The sequence below is a fragment of the Rhinolophus ferrumequinum genome, chromosome 7 (genome assembly GCF_004115265.2).
Source record: "Rhinolophus ferrumequinum isolate MPI-CBG mRhiFer1 chromosome 7, mRhiFer1_v1.p, whole genome shotgun sequence".
NCBI classification, from domain to species: domain Eukaryota; kingdom Metazoa; phylum Chordata; class Mammalia; order Chiroptera; family Rhinolophidae; genus Rhinolophus; species Rhinolophus ferrumequinum.
The window spans coordinates 78,968,947-78,991,627 of NC_046290.1; the positions used below are offsets into that span (position 1 = coordinate 78,968,947).

Consider the following 22,681-nt stretch of genomic DNA (forward strand, 5'->3'; position numbering starts at 1 on the left):
ATTATACTATATGTACTCTTTTGAGTCTGGCTTCTTTCACTTAGCCTAATGCATTTAAGATTCATTCATATTGATGTGAATATTTGTAGTTCATTCCTTTTTGTTGCTGAGTGGTATCCCATTGTGTGAATGTACCACAATTTGTTTATTCATTCATGAATTGAGGGACATTTATGCTGGTTCCCATTTTTGACAATTGTGAAAAGTGACACTATAAACATTCACAGACACACAAAAAAGTAGTCATTTTTTAAAAAGTAATTGTTGATAGATATGCAATTATTGCCACTAAGTTATTCATATTTAAAAATTTTTTTTCATCTTAAAGTACATCTAATATTCCTTATAATACTGGTTGGGTGGTGATAAACTCCTTTAGCTTTTTCTTGTCTGGGAAGCTATTTTGCTGTCTTTTGATTATAAGTGATAGGCTTGCTGGGTAGAGTAATTTTGATTGTAGGTCCATGCTTTTCATCACTTTGAATATTTCCTGCCAATCCCTTCTGTCCTGCAAGGTTTCTGTAGAGAAATCAGCTGACAATCTTACGGGAGCTCCCTTTCTAGTAACTAGAAAGGAAAGTTATTAGTTTCCTTTCTCTTCCTGCTTTTAGGATTCTCTCTTTGGCTTTATCCTTTGCCGTTTTAATTATAATATGTCTTGGTGTGGGCCTTTGGTTTCATCTTGTTTGGGACTCTTTGCACTTCTGGACTTGTATCTCTTTTCCTCACTAGGGAAGTTTTCAGTCATTATTTCATCAAATAGGTTCTCAATCCCTTGTTTTCTCTCTTCTCCTTTAGTACACCTGTGATGTGAATGTTGGTATGCTTGTGTTGTCCCAGCGGTCTCTTAAACTATCCTCATTTGTTTTATTCTTTTTCATTTTTGCTGTTCTAACTGGGTGTTTTCTACTACCTTGTCTTCCAAATCGCTGATTTGATGCTCTGTTTCAGCTAGTTTGCTGGTGATTTCTTCTAGTGTATTCTTTATTTTAGTTATTGTATTCTCTACTTCTGACTGGTTCTTTTTTATGGTTTCTGTGCCCTTTTTTTTTTTCAAAATGAAATCCCAGTCTCTTTATTATGGAAAATCATAACTAACTAGGTGTGGGAGAATAGATAGGAGGGTAAGTGAAACCCCAATCCTGCCCAGGGGCTTTCTTTTCCAGGCCCCCTACACCAAATGGAGGTCTCAAACATCTATTTCCCTTCTTTCCAACCTTCATAAAATAGATTATTCAATACTATCTTCATGAGAAAACTGTGGTTAAAGGTTTCTCCTTGGGACCAGTGACAAGATTAGGTTTATATTTTCTAATGAAGGCCGCAGACCAAGCCAGAAGGGCCTAAAGAAGTAAGGGTCCTTGGAAAAATCTTAGCATTGACTCTGTTCCCCGACATCTTATATTAGAGTTTAAGTAGAGTGTGTGTGTCCACTAAGGAATAGTAAAAGCACAGTAGTAGAGATGTGTGGTGGGCAGCACTTGACACTGACCCAAGCTTGGAAGGAAAGCATTTCCTCCTCCATCAAATGAGCTATCTCCCTCCAGTGAAATAGTTGGCTACTGCGGTAGAGGCCTTCCTGGAGGATGCCTGTCAATTCCCTGGATGCTTCTTTAAAATCAGAAACAGTACCCTGCCCCACCCAGGCACAGTCAAACAGGGAAAACATAAATAAAAAGCAGAGGCCTCGGGTAAGGCTTGTGGTTACAGAAGGGGCAGGGCCTCAGTGGTGCCTGGGATTGACCAGAGGCACTGACAAGGCAGGGAACCTATTTATCCTTCTTAGTTTCCCCATCTGGCACTGCTGTGGGGGTTGGGGCCACAGGCTGCTCCTCAGGAATATTACCGTGTTTCCCCGAAAATAAGACCTAGCTGGACCATCAACTCTAATGCATCTTTTGGAGCAAAAATTAATATAAGACCCAGTCTTATATCGTATAAAACTGGGTCTTATATTAAAATAAGACTGGGTATTATATATATTATATTATATTGTATAATGCCTGGTCTTATATTAAAATAAGACTGGGATATTAATTTTTGCTCCAAAAGACATATTAGAGCTGATGGTCTGCCTAGGTCTTATTTGCGGGGAAACACGGTATCTCGGCCCATTGATTCAGTTCATTCAAGCTGAATTCTTGGATCACGTTCTCCTCAGAGAAAGTCCAAGAGACAGCTCATCCTTTTTTGTCAATCTATGGCCACTGCATGACCTCCTTGCCACTTTGGAATAGGATCAGGGTAGGAAGCTGCTTGGTGATTGATGGGTGATGTGCTCACTTTGTACCATGTACTAACAGTGTAGCATCCAACGTCTGCCTTCCCAAAATTTAGCTCTGTACTGTTGTACTGAGGGAGAGGTCCATATAGATTGGAGCAAATGATTGGCAGCCATTAGACCAATTGGCAAAGAGCTCCACAATCCAAGTGACCCTCTTGTCCTGCTCCAGCTCTTCATCAATGGTTTTATCATTGAAGTACTTGATGTACTCAGGGTCTATGTACAGGGGAGGTTTGCACATCATCAGGAACACTATGCAGAGTGTGAGGTAAAGCAGACCCATGCAAACATCCAGGCGGAAGAAAAGAATTGCATTGGCCACCTTACTAAACATGAAGACGTTGCCTATATGCTGCTCCACCGTGATAGATCTGCGGTTCTTCATCATCATAATGGCACTGTGAAATATCAGGATTTCTACTTATTTCCAGTCAAAATCACACAGGTTGTCATCTTCGCGTTGTGTGGGGAGAGTATGGTGGTGGTGGTGGGGGGCAGCTTCCTCATGAGTATGAAGGCAGCAGAGAGCAGAGCAGACAGAAGGTAGTAAGGTCGGGCCAGCCATCGTGAAAGGCGTGGCACCGAATACACCAGAGCATTAAAGGTTCAGGACCACCATCTTCTCTATGTCCTTTTTTATGCTTGGTATCTCCTTGTTGAAGTTCTCACTAAGTTCCTTGAGCATCCTTATAACTAGTGTTTTGAACTCTGTATCTGGTAGGTTGCTTGCCTCCATTTCATTTAGTTCTTTCTCTGGCGTTTTCTCCTATTCTTTCATTGGGGAAGCGTTTCTTTGTTTCCTCATTTTAGCTGCCTCTCTGTGTTTGTTTCTATGTATAAAGAAAATATGCTATGTCTCCCAGTCTTGGCTGGGTAGCCTTATGTAGTAGGTGCCCTTTGGGGCCCAGTGACACAGTCTCTCTGGTCACCTGTGCTGGGTGCTCTAGAAGTGTCCCTTGTGTGGGTTGTGTGTGCCCCCCTGTAATTGTTGAGTTTTCATTGCTATTGGCATGTCAGTGGGTGGGACTGACCCTCAGGCAGACTGGCTGTGGGGTTTGGTCATGTCCACAGCTTACAGGCTGCCATGTGGGGGTCTTACCCCACTGATTTGGATTCACCCCAGTGGGCTTTGGTGCCTTTTGAGACTGCCCTTTGGGTGTGTTGCTTGTGGCTCTAATTGGGTGGTGCTCTGCTGTGGTCTGAAGCCGACCTCTAAGTGTGTTAGTTCTGGGGCCTCTTGGAAGGGGCTCTGGTTCAGGCCCAGGTCATTCATTGCTTGTGACTGGCCAGGGACTACCTGGTAGGAGCTATAAAGTGATCTGTGGTTGGTCGCTGTCTGTACTAAACCTGGAGGTGTGTCAGAGAGGTCACGCTGTGAACGTCGGGATGGCTGCTACCAGTATCAGGCCTGGGGTAGCTCTGCAAAAAGCCATAACACTCCAAGGCCTGCTGCCACCTGCCCACTCCGTAAGATTCAGCCACTGATAAACCCTCATATGGTACATGAGTTGGGTGATGTGGGGTCTCGGAGTCACTAGAATGGGAAGAGTTGTGGTCACCAGGTTGCTGTAGATTCTGGTTTGGTGCCAGTGCTGAGCGTGGAGCTACTCAGCAAAAGTCTCAGAGAACACCGAGGCCAGTTGCTGCTGCTCCCCATCTGGGGCCCACAGAGTTGTCCAAGAAAGAGTGCAATGCAGGCAGGGCTGGCTGCAAGTGAGAAAGTGCCTCTGGCTTTGAGCACGAGTTGGGTGGGGTCTCAGGGAGTCACCAGAGTGGAGCGAAGAGAGCTCACCAGAACAATTCAGATTCAGATTTGATCATTGGTATGGGGGAGGGCTCCACACAGGAAAGATGGCACCCACCTGCTGGCTGCATGGGAAAAGGACCCCACACAGGGAAAGTGGTAGCTGTTCCTCCAGTTCTCCACCTGCAGCCACACAACTCTATCTCTCCTCGTATTTCTCTAATACCCCACCCCAAGTCACTGTCCTTCTATCGTAGCCCATGGTGAGTGCCTGTGAGTAAGTGAGTGCTCATAGGCCTTTTAAGAGGATGTCTGGGTTTCCCACAGCCTTCCGTCCCACCCAAATGGTCAGAATCCCAGCTGTTTTTCACAGCCAGATGTTGTGGGGGCTCCTCTTCCCGACACCAGTACTATGGGCTGGGGAGCCTGGTGGGAGGTCTGGGGTCCCTCATTCCTCCTGGGGGAACCTCCATGGCCGAGATATCCTTCCTGATTCTCTACTGCCACACAGGTGTGGGGCCAGCCTGTGTCGCGTCTCTGCCTCTCTTACTAGTCTTGATGTGGCTTCTTAAAAATATCTTTAGTTATAGGACTTCTGTTCAGCTAAATGTCAGATGGTTCTCCAGGTTGATTGTTCTATAATTTAGTTGTAATTTTAATGTGTTCACAGGAGAAGGTGGGCCCAGTGTTTGCTACTGTATAATCTTGGATCTCTCTAACAAATCGTATTTTAAATTATCCATAGCAATTTTGCTTCTCTGATCAAGCCCTGCCTGATCCAAGGAGAATAAGAGATTACATTTGTGGAGCCTCATTATGTGCAGGTACAGACAGTGGTCCCACCTTGTCTAACAGAGTTCACATGCAAATAATGTGGTGGGGACCCTTAAAATCCCCATTTCAGAGTGGAGGGATTGAAGCTGCCACCAGTCCCTTTCTCTCCTTGGCTGTTCAGGTTGGGTTTGGGGTTGATGTATAGGAGGTAGGATTTGTGCACCTGACCACAGCTGGAGAAACAACCTGTTGCCCACAAAATTGACATGATGAAGATGCAAAAGCTGCTTCCGGTTGCCATGGCCGGAAGTGAGAGATGCAGCAGTGTCCTTTCAATCCAGCAGATATTTATAGCCTGGCTTCTGTGAACTGGTGGTGGGAGGAGATGCCAGGGAATTCCATTTCCCAGATTTGGGGGATGCATTTGCCTTCAAAGGGGCATCTGCCGTACCTGGTCTTTGAATGATGTGGCCCCAGGGCCAGCGGGGGCTGCAGACGTCTCCCGAGGAGTGGTGCCTTGAGGTGCAGCACTGGAAAGCCATTCCTGCACTGCACAGGGGCTGACACACAGCAGTCACTGAGCAGCAAGGCGGCGTGGATCTGAAGTGGGACGAGATGAGGAAAAACATCCAAAATTGAAGTAAAATATGCGACAATGTATATACTCATGTGAGGAAAACATGGGGACCAGGAGAAAGAACAGTAATGGAAACAGCAAATCTCCTAAGGCGTTCTTTTATAGAGTGATAAAATGAAACCTCCATGTCTGTCACCATTCAGAGTGCCATAACTTTATCATCCTTCCCACGCAAGGCTGTGCTATTTTGGGTTCTGTTATTTTTTGCCCCTCTCACCTCAGTATGCCCAAGACGCCTGACAAACGAATGTGTAAGAAAATGCTGTGTTTTCACCAGCGCGGATGGGGAATTGATTACGGGAGCATGGCTGCCTCCTCTGTGTCATCACGCTCTGCCCTGCGAAAGATTGTGGCTGAGAGCAGAAGCCCAGTGAGTTTGCCTGATACGGTCTTGTGCCAGGACCTGAAACCCTGTTGCTCTTCACTCGTATGATTTCTTCCCTTAGCCACAGATCCAAACAGAACAGAAAAGAATGCCAGCCACCCTTTTACAAAGACAGCATCCCTCCCCTCTCCCTCACACAGCGTGCCAGAGATTCCTTATGTTCTGCTTTGTCAAATTTTCTTTGTTCAAAAAAAACAAAACAAGAAAAAAACCCCAAAAAACTTGGAACTCTTGAGGCCAAAGAAGGAGAAGCCAGAGGAAATGGAAGCGTGTGATATGATCTTAATACCATCTGTTCACCTAAGTTAGATATTTAATGGAGTGAACAATTGAGAGCCTGTCTAAACCAGGAGATGAGTGACCACTCGCCTGTATGTCCCTCCTTCCCTAACTGCCCTTTCGGCCAGGCCTCCCCCATTTCAGGATGACTGGTACCTTCATCGCTGCATACACCTTCCCACTCTCGGGGAGACCAGAGCTGCAGGCTGAGCCCAGACAGGCCCTGGTATTGCATCTCTTCTCAACCTGCGTCGTCCAAGCTAGTGAGGTGCCAACTCTGTTTGGTGTAAGACGCTCTTCCTATAACCCTGAACAGAGCACGGGAGGGCACACTGTTTTGAGAATGGTATTTTCAGCAATGGGAGAAGCCATTACATTTAAGGAAAGAAGATGCCAGCTGTCTCCAGCAGCTGTGACTGAGACTCAGGGCACAGGACATGGTTGTAGCCTGGGCACCCGTCCGCCTGAGCAGCCATCTGCTGAGATCAAGTCATTTCTCTTTGGAACTTGATGACACTTCACCTTAAACAGGGAACTGAGCCAATTTGGGACAGCAGTGTAGGCCTATCCTAACTATGCTATGCTAACAAAATGTTATGTTGCCCTAGAGAGTGTTGCAGCAACAGCAAAAGGGCGACTGCCTGGTTTTAATACTCCACCGCCAGGTGCCTCCAGCCCCTCTTATTTTCCCTAAACCCCCCCCCCCCCCCCCCCCCCCCCCCCCCCCCCCCCCGGCAGATGGCTCTACATCCTGCCATTTATACGCTTCTCTGTGAGGGAATCAGACCTAAATGAGCCCTGTAATGCTTGTAAGATTTCTTTTACAGTATAAAAGGCACGAGTCCCTCTTTCCAAATCATTTTTAATCCTATCTCACCTGATTCTCCTTTAATTCTTTACTGTTTTACTGTTCCTGTGCAAGCCATGTGCTTCTCAGTAGCTTCTAAGCCCAGTGATTTCTACCTGAAAAGCTCCTCCGATGGTTCCAGTTTTCCAAATTCATCCATTCTTGGGTGATGGAAATGTCATGGCAGCTGAGTTATACTGAAGCGCTCATAGTTCTTCTCTTTCTTGATGAGGAATTTGCAATTTTTACACTGTGGCAGAGCAAATGGAACTGTGACTTATGATTCACAATTTATGTAGTTTGACACTTCTATCATGTTTCTCGAGGGCACAAAGCTTTCTGGCACTCAGCTTCATGGAGGGAAGCCTGCAGAGGTGAGGGGAGCCTCTGTGTGACCACTGCATCCTTGAAGTCACGGTTATGGCAGATGTTTGTTTATTTAAATATATTCACTCAACCAAAAGGCATTCTCTGAGCGGGGGTGGGAGTCCCAGGGCTTGCAGAACTTTGCAGGAAAGACCGGGTAGATTCAGGGATTTGACTGTGAAATGAGGAAGTCTTGAATACATTAGAGGACTCAAAATCCTGCCCAGCAAGAGCTTACTTGTGATTGTCGTGCAGCATAAAATTGCTGTATTTTGTGATATATTCAACCTCGGTTAATAAGCACCAGGAAATAGAATGTGTGTCCCTGCTGAGGTGACAGTCTCTAGAAGGGGATCTAAATAGATCCCAAAGCAACAGCCAGCCACCCCAGGGGCTTCATTTAGTCTGCTTTCAAACCCGTGAATACAGGAGGTTTGTGTTGAAAGCAAATATGATTATACAGGTTTAAATCATTTAAGGACCAAATGAAATTTCACAGAGTTGGATGAGGTGTTAAGCACAAATGTCTTGCAAGCTGACAATTAATTGCGACCCAGATTAAAGTGGGAGTGGGGCCGTTCGGAAGGTGCCATGCCTGTCGCATCGTGCTGGTGTGTGCAGTGCATATCCCTGGGGTTTCTAGAGAAGATGAGGCCGCTATGACTTGAGTTCCCTGACTGCACAGGACGATGGGAAGGGAATTGTGTCAGCCTGAATAGTGCATGCAGAAATAACTTCCCTGGCCAGGCCCTTTGATCCCAGGCTAGAAAGTCAAGGTTGGGTTATGTTCAGCGTGTACTGGGAGCTGCGCTCTCAAAACAGGAGGGTCAAGCTTATGGGGGAGGGGTGCCAAGTCCCACGTCATGGCTGAGGTCATCCCAGGTGCTATTCCCTCTGATGACCTGAAAGCTCCTCATCCAAGATGCAGGGTCCCCTTCCTTGCCTGAAGTACTGTCACCAAGGGCCATCTCTCTGCTTAACCAGGGGCACACTGGCCCTCTTCAGAGCTGGGGACACCCTGCCAAGAGAAGACCCCAGACCCCAATGACCGCCTTGCCCCTGGCCTAGCGACTGCTTATGTGACCCTCAGGAGGTCAGACTAAGCCATTAAAAGAATAGCTAACCTGTTTCTTACTGATTGGATGACAGACTTGATCGGGAATGCAAAACGGAGGGGCAGCTGGCAATGTCTGTCTGCATTGTAAAGAAATCCACCCTTGGACCTAGCAAGCCCACTTCCGGGCATCTCCATCCCGATATACCTGTGCAGGTATTCAATGTGTGCAGAACGCTATCCACTGTGCTATTACAATAACCAAAGATTAGAAGCAACCCAAGTGTTCATTAATAGGAAACTGGGTAAACAAATAAGGGTACCTCTACATAATGGAATACTACGCCCCAGTAAAAAAATAATGAAGTAAATCTGTATGAATTTATGAGGAAGATCTCCACGATATATTGTAAAGTGAGAAAAGCAAGGTGCAGAGCAGTGTATCTTGTATAATACTTTCTATAACAGTGTTTCTCAATCTTTTTTAAATTATCACTCCCCCCAAGAAGCTTTTTTAAGACATTTTTTCCCTAATTGCCACCCCCCCGTGAAATTTCAATACCATGTTTTTCTGTTTATGTGCTGTATGTATAATGTAAATCTGTGATTTATACATAAAAAGAGGAAGAATTTTTCATTTCCAAAACCCAATTTTCACCCCCTTGGGGGGCGATATCACCTCTGTTGAGAATACCTGTTCAATAAGAAAAGGAAAGAATAAGTATATTATATAACAAACTCGAAGGAAACCTAAGAAACTAATAAAAATGGTTCCCTCTGAGGGAGGGAGAGAATTGGGAAACGAGGGCAAAGGTGTGAGCGAGATTTCTCCATGAATTCATTTTTATGTTATTTTTATTTTTGAACTATGCAAATGTGTTGCCTATTCAAAAAATTAAATCGAAAGACATATAAATTCGTTGTTGCTGCAGTCAGACAAATAAAGGACATCAGAGGCCCTGCCGAACAAGCAAGCAAAACCTGCAGCTCTGTTAACACTGTTCCCTCAGCCCAGCAGAGCCCTGCCCAGGCTGGAGCTGCCCCCCTGGCAGAGCGCCACATCCCGCCATACGACCCTGGGGACCTCCACGCTCAACAAGAGTCTTTTGTCCCTTCAGGTTTATTTTTCAGCACAAGAGGAAACCGAGAGTATATTCTGCACCCTTATAAGGGCAGTTTGGGCCTGGGTTAGCTTTGAAGGTTGTAGCTGCTACTTTAAAAGCACCAGGGTGTTTCAAAGCTGGGGAAAGGCTGCACAGGAGCTGCGAGGAAGCACGAGCCAGACTTTCCCAGAGAATGTGAAATGAAGGAGGAAATACGTCCTGCCCTCTCTTCCTCCCATGACACACACACACACTCTCGCCAGGAAGGGACCGGGATGGGGCAACACAGCTCGGGTAGTGAGAGGTGCAGGCCAGAGATCCTGGGCACACTCAGGTTACCAGTCAGCCAGAGCCGGTGAGGTCGCTTCCTCCAACAGAGTGTGTTTCCTCCTTCCAGAGAGATCGCTCTGGAGGAGGAAAGGCCATGCTTAAGGTTGATTAATAGACCAGAAATCCCAGTGTGGGATTAACAAAACAAAACAAAATATTGGGTTCACACTTCAATGTACCAGCAACTTTAATTTGACTGTGTAATGAAGCAAGATGATAAATAAGATTTGCATGATTGTGTCCTTTCCTTGGCTTAAATATCAAGCATTGCAATGCGTATTTGGAATAAATGGCTGCTTTTGAATGAGTTTTGTTTTTAAAGTGCTCTAATAAGTTATCTAGGGAGAAGAGTCAAGTACATTTAGGTCAAGTCCTGGTTATTCCCCCTAAGTCTCAGTTTCCTCATCTATAGAATGGGTATAATAATACCAACCATATCTACATAATAACACTGTTGTAAAGAGTGAATGATCGGTTGTAAGAAATGTTTCGTAAGACTAAGATATTGTCATTGTTGATATTGTTCCTAGAAGAAGGAGGGAGTCTTGCTTTTTTAGAACTCAGTAGAGGATGCAACGAACTTCCTGAGCTAAATTGAAATGTCTCTGTTCCATTGAAGATTCTAGAACGTACCTCTCCCTTCGGTAATGTGGATTCACTTCTCAACTTTTTCAGAAACATGGAAGCCAGTTATGAGTGGATGGTTTAGATATCCAAGGTGTTGTCTGCAAAATGGCATTTTTTGATGCTGGATTTTATGCCCTCTTGCCACTATCTCCCTGTTGGGCCTCAGGTTTAATTTTCCTGTTTTCTCTCCTCTTTCTATCTCTACCTGTTGCTCTTTGAAATACGCACTGGGAAGTCCAGCGTCTCAGGAAGCAGAGCAACATGTCTTCCTGCGAGGCCACACCAATGCGGAGTTCTAGACCGGAACCATTGGGCGCTCCTTTCAGAACTGCCTTGCCACTCAGCATCACTTTATATCGTAGTGAACTGCCTTCTCACCTGTCCGCCCTCCTGGCAGAAGAAGCTGAGCCGTTTTGTTTTAAATTAAAGAAATTATGCTTATTGTAAAAAAGTTATAAACATAAAAAGTATGGAGAAGAAGGAAATAGACTTCACTCATAATCCTACTACTTAGAGATATGGAATGTTAAGGTTAATGTTAAGGCATCTATGTATTTATTTGTATATATGCATGTGTGTGCGTGCACACACGTGTATGCATCATGTGTGTCTGTGTATCTACCCATCTATCCAGGTAGATGGATAAATAGATATAAAGAGAAATAAATATAGATGTATGCATATGCGTGTATATATATATTCATGTTTGTGTCTGTTTAGGTTGCTATAGTTTTGTTCATTTTACTTTTATACACAAATGGGATCACAATGCAGTTCTGTCGTGTGATCTGCTCTATGCCTTTTTAAACATTTGATAATATGTTGCAAACAACCTTCCATATTAACAAACATTTCTAATGCATTATTCTTGATTCTCAGATTTTAAAAGTTATTTTAATTTTTGACCATAATACGTTTGTTGTAATGAAAATCATTATATAAACTCTTTGTTCAAACTCTTAGTTCTTTCCTTAGGATAAATTTTAGAAGGTAGACTTACTTGCTAAGTTATAAGTCTGCACACCAAACACAAGAGGCTGTACCAGTCTGTACCCTTATCAGCAGGAGAGTGCCCCTTTGTCCATTACACTGACCTTTTATCTTCTTATTTAATCTTGCCAAATTGTATTTTTTAACTTTATACTTTTCTTTTTTTTAATAACACTTTTTTTTTAATTGTGTTTTTCCAGGACCCATCAGCTCCAAGTCAAGTAGTTGTTTCAATCTAGTTGTGGAGGGCACAGCTCACAGTGGCCCATGTGGGGAATCGAACCAGCGACCTCATTAATAAGAGCACCGTGCTCTAACCCACTGAGCTAACCGGCTGCCCCAACTTTATACTTTCCTTATGAAGTTTTACATTTTCTTATGTTTTTCTTTTTTTGCAACATACGTAATATTGTCCTTTGCCCATTTTTCCAAAGGTCTTTGTTATTTTCCTATTGATTTATAAGATCTCTTTATTCTTAACAGATATTAGTTGCCCAATCCAGGACTTAGATTGGCTGCTCTTTCTGGTATCTGTGTGGTCTGTGTTTAGTCTGAGTACCACTACCAAACTGATTTTCCTAAACTCCACGCAGAAAAATCCCAAACTAAAAAGACAGTAATTTCCCCATTACATTGTCCAAAGTTTTCTCTGGGTTGTTTATAAGATTCTGCATCCCCACTGCAACTCAATCAGAAATTTTATTTCTCCCAGCCAACTAAAACAAGGTCATTCCTCCTCCTGAGACTCCAATTAAGTTGTTCCCATTTCTCAAGTTCAGCTCAAATATCACCTCTTCCAGGAAGTTTCCCTGATATCTCCAGCTCTCACTGCTCTCCTTGTGTCTTTTCTTTGAACTCGTGGAGACCTTGCTGTCTCTATCACACATTTTAGCAGTTTATATATTCTTCTATATTAGTGTATATATATATGTGCATATACACATACACACACATATACATAAACATACATACACACACTATATATATTTCATTGATTGATAAAGTGCCCAGTATTTTTATAAATTTATGTTTAGTTATTGTTGACATACAATATTATACGTATTAGTTTCAGGTGTACAATGTAGTGATTAGACATTTTTATACCCTACTTAGTGATCATGACGATAAGTCTAGTACCCATCTGACACCATACAATTATTACAATATTATTGACTATATTCCCTATGCTGTACTTTACGTCCCTGTGACTAATTTTATAATGGGCAGTTTGTGCTTCTTAATCCCTTCACCCTTTTTTGCCCCCTCCCGCTCCCATCTGGCAACCATCAGTTTGTTCTCTGTATTATGAGTTTGTTTCTGTTTTCTTTGTTCATTTATTTTGTTTTTCAGATTCTACGTATAAGTCAAATCATACAGTATTTGTCTTTCTCTGTCTGACTTATTTCACCTAACATAATAGCTTATAGGTCCATCTATGGTGTCACAAATGGCAAGATTTCATTATTTTTTATTCTGAGTAATATTCTGAGTATATATGTACCACATCTTTATTTATTTGTCTATTGATAGATGCCTAGGTTGCTTATGTATCTTGGCTATTGTAAATAATACTTCAATAAGCATTGGGGTGCATGTATCTTTTTGAATTTGTGTTTTTGTTTTCTTCAGATAAATGCCCAGAAGTGATATTCCTGGGAACCTCCATACTGTTTTCCATAGTGGCTGCACCAATTTACAATCCCACCCACAATCCTTTTCTCCACATCCTCGCCAATACTTGTTGTTTGTTGATCTATTGGCGATAGCCATCCTGACAGTGTGAGGTGATAATCTCATTGTGGTTTGATTTGCATTTCCCTGATGATTAGTGGCATGGAGCATCTTTTCATGTGTCTGTTGGCCATCTGTATGTCCTCTTCGGAAAAAATGTCTATTCAGGAAGGACCCAGTATTTCTAATACTCCTTCTGAATGTCCTTTAGAGACTGGAGCAGAGATGATCGGTTGTTAATGATTGGTTAATTGACTGACTGAGAATGAAAGGCCCTGAGCAAAATTTTGTGCTCAAAAGCAAAGCTGGAATACATAAGAATATAGACAGTAACGATCAATGATGGATTTTTTTCCCCTTATGTTTTCTTGTGAATCATATGTAACATCCTAGCAAACCACAGAGCAATATACGTACTTAAAGCAGAGGTTGAATGAGCTCTCCTAATGGCTGTCTGGTTTAGCTCCATATTGTTGATGCTTCTCAGGGAACCGTATAAAAGTGGGTAACACTTTGTTTTTGTCTGTAGTACTTGGGAGGAGATGTAGGTACAGTCCATTGCTAGAAGTTTGTGTCTTCATCAATTACTAGTACTCTTGGGGCTCAAAGAGTTGTGGAGGGGGGCTGAGGGGTGAGTATCCAAGTATCCAACTGGTGAGGTCCTCAGTGTGTTGGAGGAAGATTTGGGTTCAGTTTATTCAGAGTAAAATAATCTAGCAAAACAGCCCTTTCTCTCGCTCGTGACCCCCTCTTGGGGGTAAAACTTCAATGGCTTATTATGATAATGAAGACTTTGAATATTTGCTCTAACTTCCTGAGAAGGAGTGCGTGGAGGAAAGGAAGATGAGGAAGAGCGGGGAAGAAAGTCCCATCCTGCCATGGGATAAAAAAGAAATGTCTGCAGAATTTGGGGGACTTGAGAAGGCCTCATGTAGCAATATGAGGAGGAGACCCCCAAGATCCAAATCCTAAACCTGACCCTGCAATGGGGGCTCCAAACAGCCCTAACCTTTTCATTCCTCAGCTTCAGTCCATACAATGGGGAAAATAGTGGACATCTCTGGTACTTCACAGAGACATAGCAAGAGTAGCATGCTGTAAGAGGACTGAGATTTCATAATGATGTCCGTAATTATTATTTCAGTATAGCAATGCTATGGTGAAACTTACGATTATTTGTTTTTAAAGAAGCTCCAAATGCATAAAGGCTTTTACTCTTTTAGTGTGGCCACATGAGGCAAAAGTGGGTGCTATTTCACCGTCTCTTGTCTCAGATTCTACAGCTGACAAGGATGGATAACTTGCTCCAGACTAGAAGTGGTGCTCATGGAGGAGGGGAATCGTTGCTCAGATCGGTAGACTCTACATTGCAGAGCAGAGGGAGCAGAGCCAGCTCCTGGCTGAGTTTGTCCTACAAAGCTCCTCTCTAAACATTTGAAACAACAATTATATGGAGCATTTCATATACCAGTGCAGATTTCCTGCTTCTCTTGAAAAATCAGCCTGTCGAATGACAGTGGACTCACATTCTCCAATGGCAACAAGCTACTGGGGTAGTTTGCTCTCTCTTTTCCTCAGTCCCCACTTAGCCCGTTCCCGTCCCTTCCCATGCCTGTCAGAGCCTGAAGATTGAAGGGATGATAGCAGCGCACCCCCAAAGTCAGAAGTACCCACTGCTGTCCCACTTCCCACAGCCCCCTTGAGAACCAGAGCTGGGAGCAGAGGGCACTATTAAAAAGACTTGTTTTGCACACTTCCCCCTTCCTCCGAAAAAGATGACCATCGTGGTAAGGATGCACTGAGCTGCTAAGAAGACAAGATCTGGGAGCCCCAGACACAGACCTAAAGCTTTCCTTCCTGGCCGAGCTTTTCATCAGGACATCACTTCTGTAAAAGGAGGCGTCTCAGGGCTCCCAGGCTTGTTGGTGCTTCTGTTGCCTGAATCCACCTGGCTTCTGAAATGGGCTTTTTTTCCCCTTGCACTGGAAATATTTTGCATCTAGACACATCCTTGTGCTGTCCTCAGCCAGCAATTCAGGATTCTGCTGTTGCCATGTCTCTCCTAGCCAGGCCATTACCGCTGCAGCCTTTGGATAGTTCTTGTTTACCTCTAGCGGGGATGCTTTCTTTCAAGACAAATTATGTAACACACTCAGTTCACTGGAAACTCTTAACATTCTTTACCTGGGGCAAGTCAGCAGCCAAATGCAAAGAGGCTCTGGAGGCCCTTTGCAGATTGCACTCTGTCCCGGGAAGGCCCCTGCCGCTGTCTAGTTGGTACCTACTCCCCGAGGTAACTGAGTATCTGTTTCCACTCTTTTAGAAACCTACTTTATGAGGGTGAAGGGCCAGGAAGCATGAGGCTGAGGGAGCAATGACATCCCCTGTAAGAGTCAGGGAGAAAGTGCTGCCAGTTTCTGAAAAGCTAAATAGCAATTCCAGAGCCATGCTGTGGCCGCTGCCGGCAGCTACTGCTCCAGGCAGGTGAAAACAGCTCACAGAAGTGTGGGAGCAAAGGGACTGTTTCTCAGAGAGGAAGAACAGAGGAGCTTTATCTTCCTGGAGCAACCATTCTTACCTATTTTTGGATCATGGCTCTCTCAAGAAATAAAGCTACAGAGCCTGTAGGACACCAATAGGGACCAATAGGGATCCTTGTTGCCATGTACACATATGATGCAGACATGTCACAGACAATGTAAGGAAGTCCATGGACCTGCTGACACCCAGCCAAAGACCCGCTGGGAGTCTGGAGCCCCGGAAACATTTCTGGTTAGAGCAGCCCAAAGCCCTGGACAGCAACTCTCCACCGCTAAGCCAAGCAGAAGGCAGGGTCCATTGTCTGGATAATTTAGGCAGAACTCTTTCCTTCCTTCCCCCAATATTCTTTACACTCAAAATTCAACCCAAAAGTTTTCTAGGTAAGGGGTACCTTTCCGCAGGCCCTCGGCTCGGCCTGGAGACAGGAACAAAGGCTCCAAACCACGGCAGTGGCTTCGTGCACAGTTCCTGCTGGAGAGGCTTTAGCAAAGGACATGCTCCGATCAACCAGAATTTATGAACTAGAACATAAATCCTGCAGCACTGACTCCGAGTTTGGCCTGTGATAATAGGGCCCCCTTATAGCCTGGAAGCTGGCGTCTTTGAACTGATTTATCGGGCAGACTGTGGGGAGACACAGACCCCCTCTGCTAGCAGAGAAAGGGAGGCTCCCTGGCATTAGTTTGGATGTATTTCTCTCTCAGTGCAGGACAACTTCATGGACCCAGACCCAATCCCTCAGCAGTGTTCCCAGGGGTGGCCTTGGCTCTGAGCTGTGTATCAGCTCTAGCACCTGGCCAGAGGCCTGGGGCCAGGCTGGGGAGGACAGACTGTGTGTGGGCAGCCTGAGGAAGCCATAATCAGGGAAGGAAGGGCCTCCAAAGGCAAGCCTCACCCTCGCCTTTGGAGTTACACTCAAAGCTTGAGGGCCAGCTGGACAGACAGCTGTGGAGGGCGTTCCAGTCCCACATGGTCAGGGCCTGGAGATGACCTAAGGCAAAACTGGAGAGCCTGAGGACTTGATTCTTAGCTCTTCCAGCTTCTTTCAGGGCCACCTCCTGCATCCCTCCCATTATGGCCTGGCTGTCCCAATTCTGCTGTTTTTTTTGTTTTGTTTTTTAAGGAACCATGTTTTGCACAAGTCCTGCAACACCTTCATCCCTTAATCAAAACACGCCTATTCATAAAGTCCTTACTTGAGAGTTGAAAATGTACTTTCACATTTGAGCTTCACAGTGGCCCTGTGAGTGCAGATTTAGTACTGGTATGTACCCACCTCTCCTGTGCCCGCTCTCTGATCTACACACGGGACCCAAGTGTCTGAGAAGTTGGGGAATTGATGTTTATTCGGCAAAAGTGTGATTCCTGTGGAGCCTTGGCTTGGAGTTAAAAGGACCTGGGTTCTAATTGAAGTCCTATCACTGGCTTGCAAGGTTGCCTTTTTTAGTTTTTTGGACCATTCTGAGCCTAGGTTTCCTTATACAATGTATAAAATGGAGCTAATATAATGCACGGGGCTGATAGGAACATTAGAACACATGGTAGGTGTTCAGTCATGGTGGAAATACTGGCTATAGTCTATGGAAAACCCATGCACCATGTTTTGTTTTTCACTCGCTCATATACCACTCACGTGGTGGCACCGCTTCAGAGCCATTTTCCACTAGTAGTGACCCAATGTGAGGTTGACATGATATCGCCAGGACGTTTCCCAATGTCCTCACACTGAAATGGCCTGGCCTCATTTATTTTGTTCCTGCACTGTTTGAAGTAACATGAACCCAAAGGGCACTTTCCATCCCGTTCACTTGGCAAATCACGTGGTGCCTATTGCCAGGATCTCCGTGGTTACTCGTAGGTCTGGGTTGGTGGAACATGTTAACAGCAAGGCAGACAGAATGTTCACATTTCCAAAACATTCTCCAACGGCACAGAACACGGACGTCTCCATTAAAGCCTCTTACAGCCCCTATTCTGTGGGTGTGGGGAGTTCAGTTCTACCTCTCACACACTTACCGTCCCGGGCTGCTCCCCGGTCACTCCTCTGAGCTCACACTTGCTGGCTCCTTGTCACTTACAGAATCAGGCCTCAGATCTGGGCTCCGTGACTGCACAGACATGACGCTGGAGGGTCCTAACGTGATCCATGGTGCCCACTAGAGGACGCTCTTGCCTCCTGTCATTCATCACCTCCTTACCAACAGCCTGCCTTCCCAGGTAGAATTCCCTGCACAGAGTGGGCTCTCATCCCACCGCTGATGCAGCCTCCCCTCTACAGAAGCTCTGAGCACTTTGTGTCTTTTATACATCACTTGCCACGTTCTGCTTTGAAGAATATTCATTTAATCCGGTTAACCTGGCTTAGCACTTCTTCTCATAGACATTTCCATGAAGGCACATTCCCTTCCGGATTCATCTTTACAGATACCAAGAACAGTACCTTTCACATATTTTCAAATGAATTAGTGAATTAAATCGATAGATTAAAATCTTTCCAGAATAAAATGGTGGAACTAGTTTGAATTATTGAAAAGTTAGAATGTATTTGAAGTAATGTAGTCCTATTACTTTCAAGTATATGTCTTCAACGAGGCTGATCGCCTCCTGCTTCGTCCATATCTTTAGGGAACCTATTTTAATGAATAATTAAATTATTATTAATATTATATCAATTATTTATATGTACTTGGTGCTTCTGAAATAGTTTGCAGGTCTTTGGAAACAGTTTCTTTCCTTCTAAGTATTTTATTATTTCTATCTTGAAATCTAGTTTACACTATTAATTTCTTGTTCATAGATGATGCATCAGTATAGTTCAGCTCTTGTCTGCACGGCCAAAATACATTCTGGGAAACATCGGTCCTGGGAAATGCTCCGTGAGAACAATGTATTTTGTGGCCCAATAATTTTAGGCAACACTGTATCCAGTTCCTTACTCTTGAAGACTCCCAGGTACAAGTTCCCCATGGGAATACTGTATTATCTATAGGCGTCTGCTTGAATTCAGTCACCGTATGTTGGATCCTTCACTGGGTGTCAGGCACCCAGGTGAGGTGCTGGGAACCCATAGGGGACTGAGACACTTGGGACCCATCTGAAAACAAGTCATCCCCAAGCAGGGTGATGAGGGCAGCGGTGATATGAAGGCAGCTCACAGGAATAATCCCCTCTGTCATTCGCATCTGCTATCCAAAGGGTCAGGGTCACTTCGGAAGCCCACTGCCCAGCCGACACTGCCTCCTCCACTGTTGGGGACCGACACAGCTCCCCCTGCAGCTCAGCTTCACTGTCCACCACCAGCCCTCTGCCTGTCTCCTGCCAAAGGCCAACTTCAGAGGCTCAGCACTCTCCCTCCCACGCCTTTTCCCGAGGCAATTCTAGGTTACACATGAAATTGCCAACAGTTAACCATGTTGTACCTCAAAAAGAGCAATGTCATACGGTTCAGCACTTCTCCCCTGGCCTCTGTGAACCCCCAGCTGGGGTGGGGGGCCGAGGAGTGGAGGAGACAAAAGAACTGTCCCTTCGGGCCCCTGTCACTCTACCTCTCTGATAATCTTTGGCTCCTCCCCTCCATCCTCGCGTGGGAGTGTTTCCCACCGCTCCGCTCCGACCTCGACCTCGACGTTTTGTTACCTCTTCACACTCAGAACTCATCGCTCACAATTTCAACTAGTCACTTTCTAGAGAGACCCCAGAGCGAACCCCACCCTCTGTCCTGAGATACAACCCCACATATCCCACTGCTGGAAAGGTCCCGCCATAGATCTTGCAGAGGGGAAAGGAGTCTGATGGCTGCATCCCGCCTGTGACGGCCCAGGAGTGGATGGACTCGCACAACTTTTCCCACAGCTGGAGACACAGCTGAGGCCCCTTCCCGTCTTCATTCTGCAGGGCACCGTCTGGATCCTTCCTCCAATTCCCTCCAAGCAATAACAGTTAGGCTCAGGGTAGGTCTCTTTGCAAAGAGGGGAAGCTGAGGGCACTGGGAAGTAAAACACCCATTTAGCAGAGTGGACAAGAGCTCTGCTCCAAACCAGAGCTCAAAAACTACTGCCTGAGTGAAAAATAAGAACAGAGAACAAGTTAAAAAGCAGCTCTCTCTCTGAATATCATATTACTGGGTGTGGACTGTATGCAATAGGATGTGTGGGGCCCCGGGGGAAAATGGGGGGGTGTGAGCCCTCACCCAGGGGAGGGGTAGTTTCCATAACCCTGGGAGAAATCGTGTTGGACACATCAGGATACATTTTTGGCTTCAGTGATCTGAGGACTAAAATATTCTCATATATGTCATGCTCTCATTTTATGCAACCGATGCTTTTCTGAAGACCTTGCATAATGCAAGGGAAATTTTCCCACAGCAATAAATGTAAAGTCAGGAGGATGTGTTTTAGGAGAGCATAAATCTGTAATTACTATGTTGTCTCTTTGTCTTAAAGCTACTTCCCCCTGTCCCTCCAGCATTATCTTTAATATTTTGCAGAGCCTTTTCCTATATCAAGAGCACGTCAGAGTGTGTGGACCAGTTTCATGGTGGCATTTTACCACATCTAACATGCCTTGCAAGGATTTTGATTTGGGGGCACGTTTGATCAGCCTTAGCATGAGAAATCCTCATTCAGGGATATTATGGATAATACTGCTATCATAGATTTTAAAAAGATAATAAATTATATCAGTGAAGATTATTATTAGCAAAATTGTCAGCAAGAGAGATACTGACAAACTCTTTGGTATATGTGAACAATAAGGTTTACCGATTACAGATCCTGAAAAAGGATGGCAAGCATTTCTGCCGCCTGACATGTGGGAAACATACAAAGTGTTTCCAAGGAACACTGGTTTTGAAATAATGCAGTTCCTGGTGGACTTGGTAAAAATTTTGGACAATTCCTATTCATTCCGATTTTGTGTATAACATGGGATAGTCCAATCCTACTGTGTTATATCACATAGTTCAGATTGGCTGTGACCATGCCATAAGAACTAGATGGGTTCCCATGCGCCTGACAGATGACACTGGAAAGCCTGCCGGCGGAGGGGCAGGCCTGAGCAGATGTGAGGGAGGTGGAAAGGAGGTGCTGCTTCAGGGTAGGCTGGACCTGGGACACAGCTGTTAGCAACACATGGGAAGGAAGTTTTCCAGCCCAAGTGTGCTGTCCTGCCCGTTGATCTCTGCCAGCAAGGAAATGAAAGCCTCTTCTCCCCTAATAGGAAGACACGCCAGGAGGTGACTCCAGGTGTGTCGATTCCCCAGTGGTCCTGGGGCAGTGGTTCTCAAAGGGTGATCCCTGACCAGCAACGTCAGCACCAACTGGACGTCTCATTGCGCTGCAGACTCCGGCCCAGTGCCGCTGGGTGGAGCCTGAGTGTCTGCTTCCTAACGAGCTCCACGGGATGCTGGAGCTGCTGGTCCAGGAACCACATTTTGAGTAGCAAGGCTGTTGGGTGAGGGCCCACCGGCTCCCTCCCCCATACCTCTTCACCTACTTGCAAGTACCTAGAATCCACCCTTATTGTTCCAGCTAGAGAAAAAGTTCAACACGGCTGAAGTGACAGTGTTGGTGGTGAATTCTTCCACAGGGTGGGTTGACTGGTGAAGTGGCAAAGCACTCTCCCCGTTGATGGTGGAGAGAGGAAGCCGGCCCTGACTTTGACCAGGAGATAGAGGACAGAGAAAGGAGTCTGAAGAAGCCAGGGTCTCTCTGAAAACTTGACTGTTCTGTGCAGGGCCAGCCTAACGAGTCCTAGCAGCCACCGACCCCTCTCAGAAGGTCTCATGTTTCGTGCTGCTTTTGTTATTTAATATGTCTGACTTCATAGAAAGGAGCTTTGTTTAGGGAGTGAGCTAATTGAGGCATCCAGGTATATGATATAGACCTTACCCTCCAGGAATGTAATGCAATTTTTAACCGTTTCCAGAACAAGACTGCCGCAGCCAACTCTGTGCAGAAATCACGGTGATTAGTTTTCAGTTTCTAAGTACTATTGTGTTCTGGATGGGGAAGCTGAAAATCATGAGGGAGTATGCTTTCTTCTCCAAAAGCCACAGGTCCGTTTCATGTCAGAATGTATTCAGCTTCTTGGGGAAATGACATGACAACTAATTTTCATGTAGAATTCATCTTGGTGTGCACACAAAGACCAGCAGGCAATATGTAATAGCTGTGCGTGGGATTTCTGAGATTTATTTTTCTTCTTTAAACATTCCTTTCACTGTGGTTTTAATGATGTGTATACAATAAAAACATTCATTTTAGAGGCCGAATGAACTGTTTCTATTGTGCATTGTATTGGTAGGGATAGAATAAGCTCATTATTCCCATACAGTCAGGAGAGCGGAAAGTGATTAAACCTTTTGATAAGAAGATAAATGATAGGAAATCCATCTGAAAGCCCGCAGTGCCCCAGTCAGAGTTTCCACACTGAGCTAGCACAAAGCGTGCCTTCTGTGCAGGGCGCCGTGGGCAGCCTCATCCTTCCAGCTGTTGGCCCATGTTGGCTGTGACACTCTTAGAGACCTACACCTGGGGTAGCAGTGTTTCCTGACACAGGACCCCAGGCGTGGTCAGGCCCCTGGTTCTGAGCTCCCATAATACTTACTCATCACTCTTGGAACCATTTGTTCAGTGCATGCTTCCCTGATGCGTTATGCTTCCAGATGTTGGAGATCGGGTCTCATTTGCAGTCTGGCAAACGTGGGCACTTGGGAATATTTGTGGGAAGGAAGGAAGAAAAAAGAAGGGAAGGGCAGGGAAAGGAAGGGAAGGGAAGGGAAGGAAAAGAAAGGAAAGGAAGTTTGACAAGCTTTAAAGTTATCTTCATTTTGTGTTTGGTCCTAGGCCAGACTTCTGTACAGACGGGTAATTGATAAACCATGTATAAATCACCCCTCCAAGGTGCAGACTTCTCGGGGAAGTCAGGGCAAGCCCAATTTTCTCAGCAATGTTGTGTACACATCATAATTGATTTAAAAATGCATTGAA

At 45.1% G+C, this 22,681-nt stretch overlaps 1 pseudogene; it reads right to left on the reverse strand.

The window, feature by feature from the left end:
* Positions 1-2,193: 2,193 nt before the first annotated feature.
* Positions 2,194-16,188, reverse strand: LOC117024625 (thioredoxin-related transmembrane protein 2-like; annotated as a pseudogene).
* Between the last annotated feature and the right edge of the window lie 6,493 nt (positions 16,189-22,681).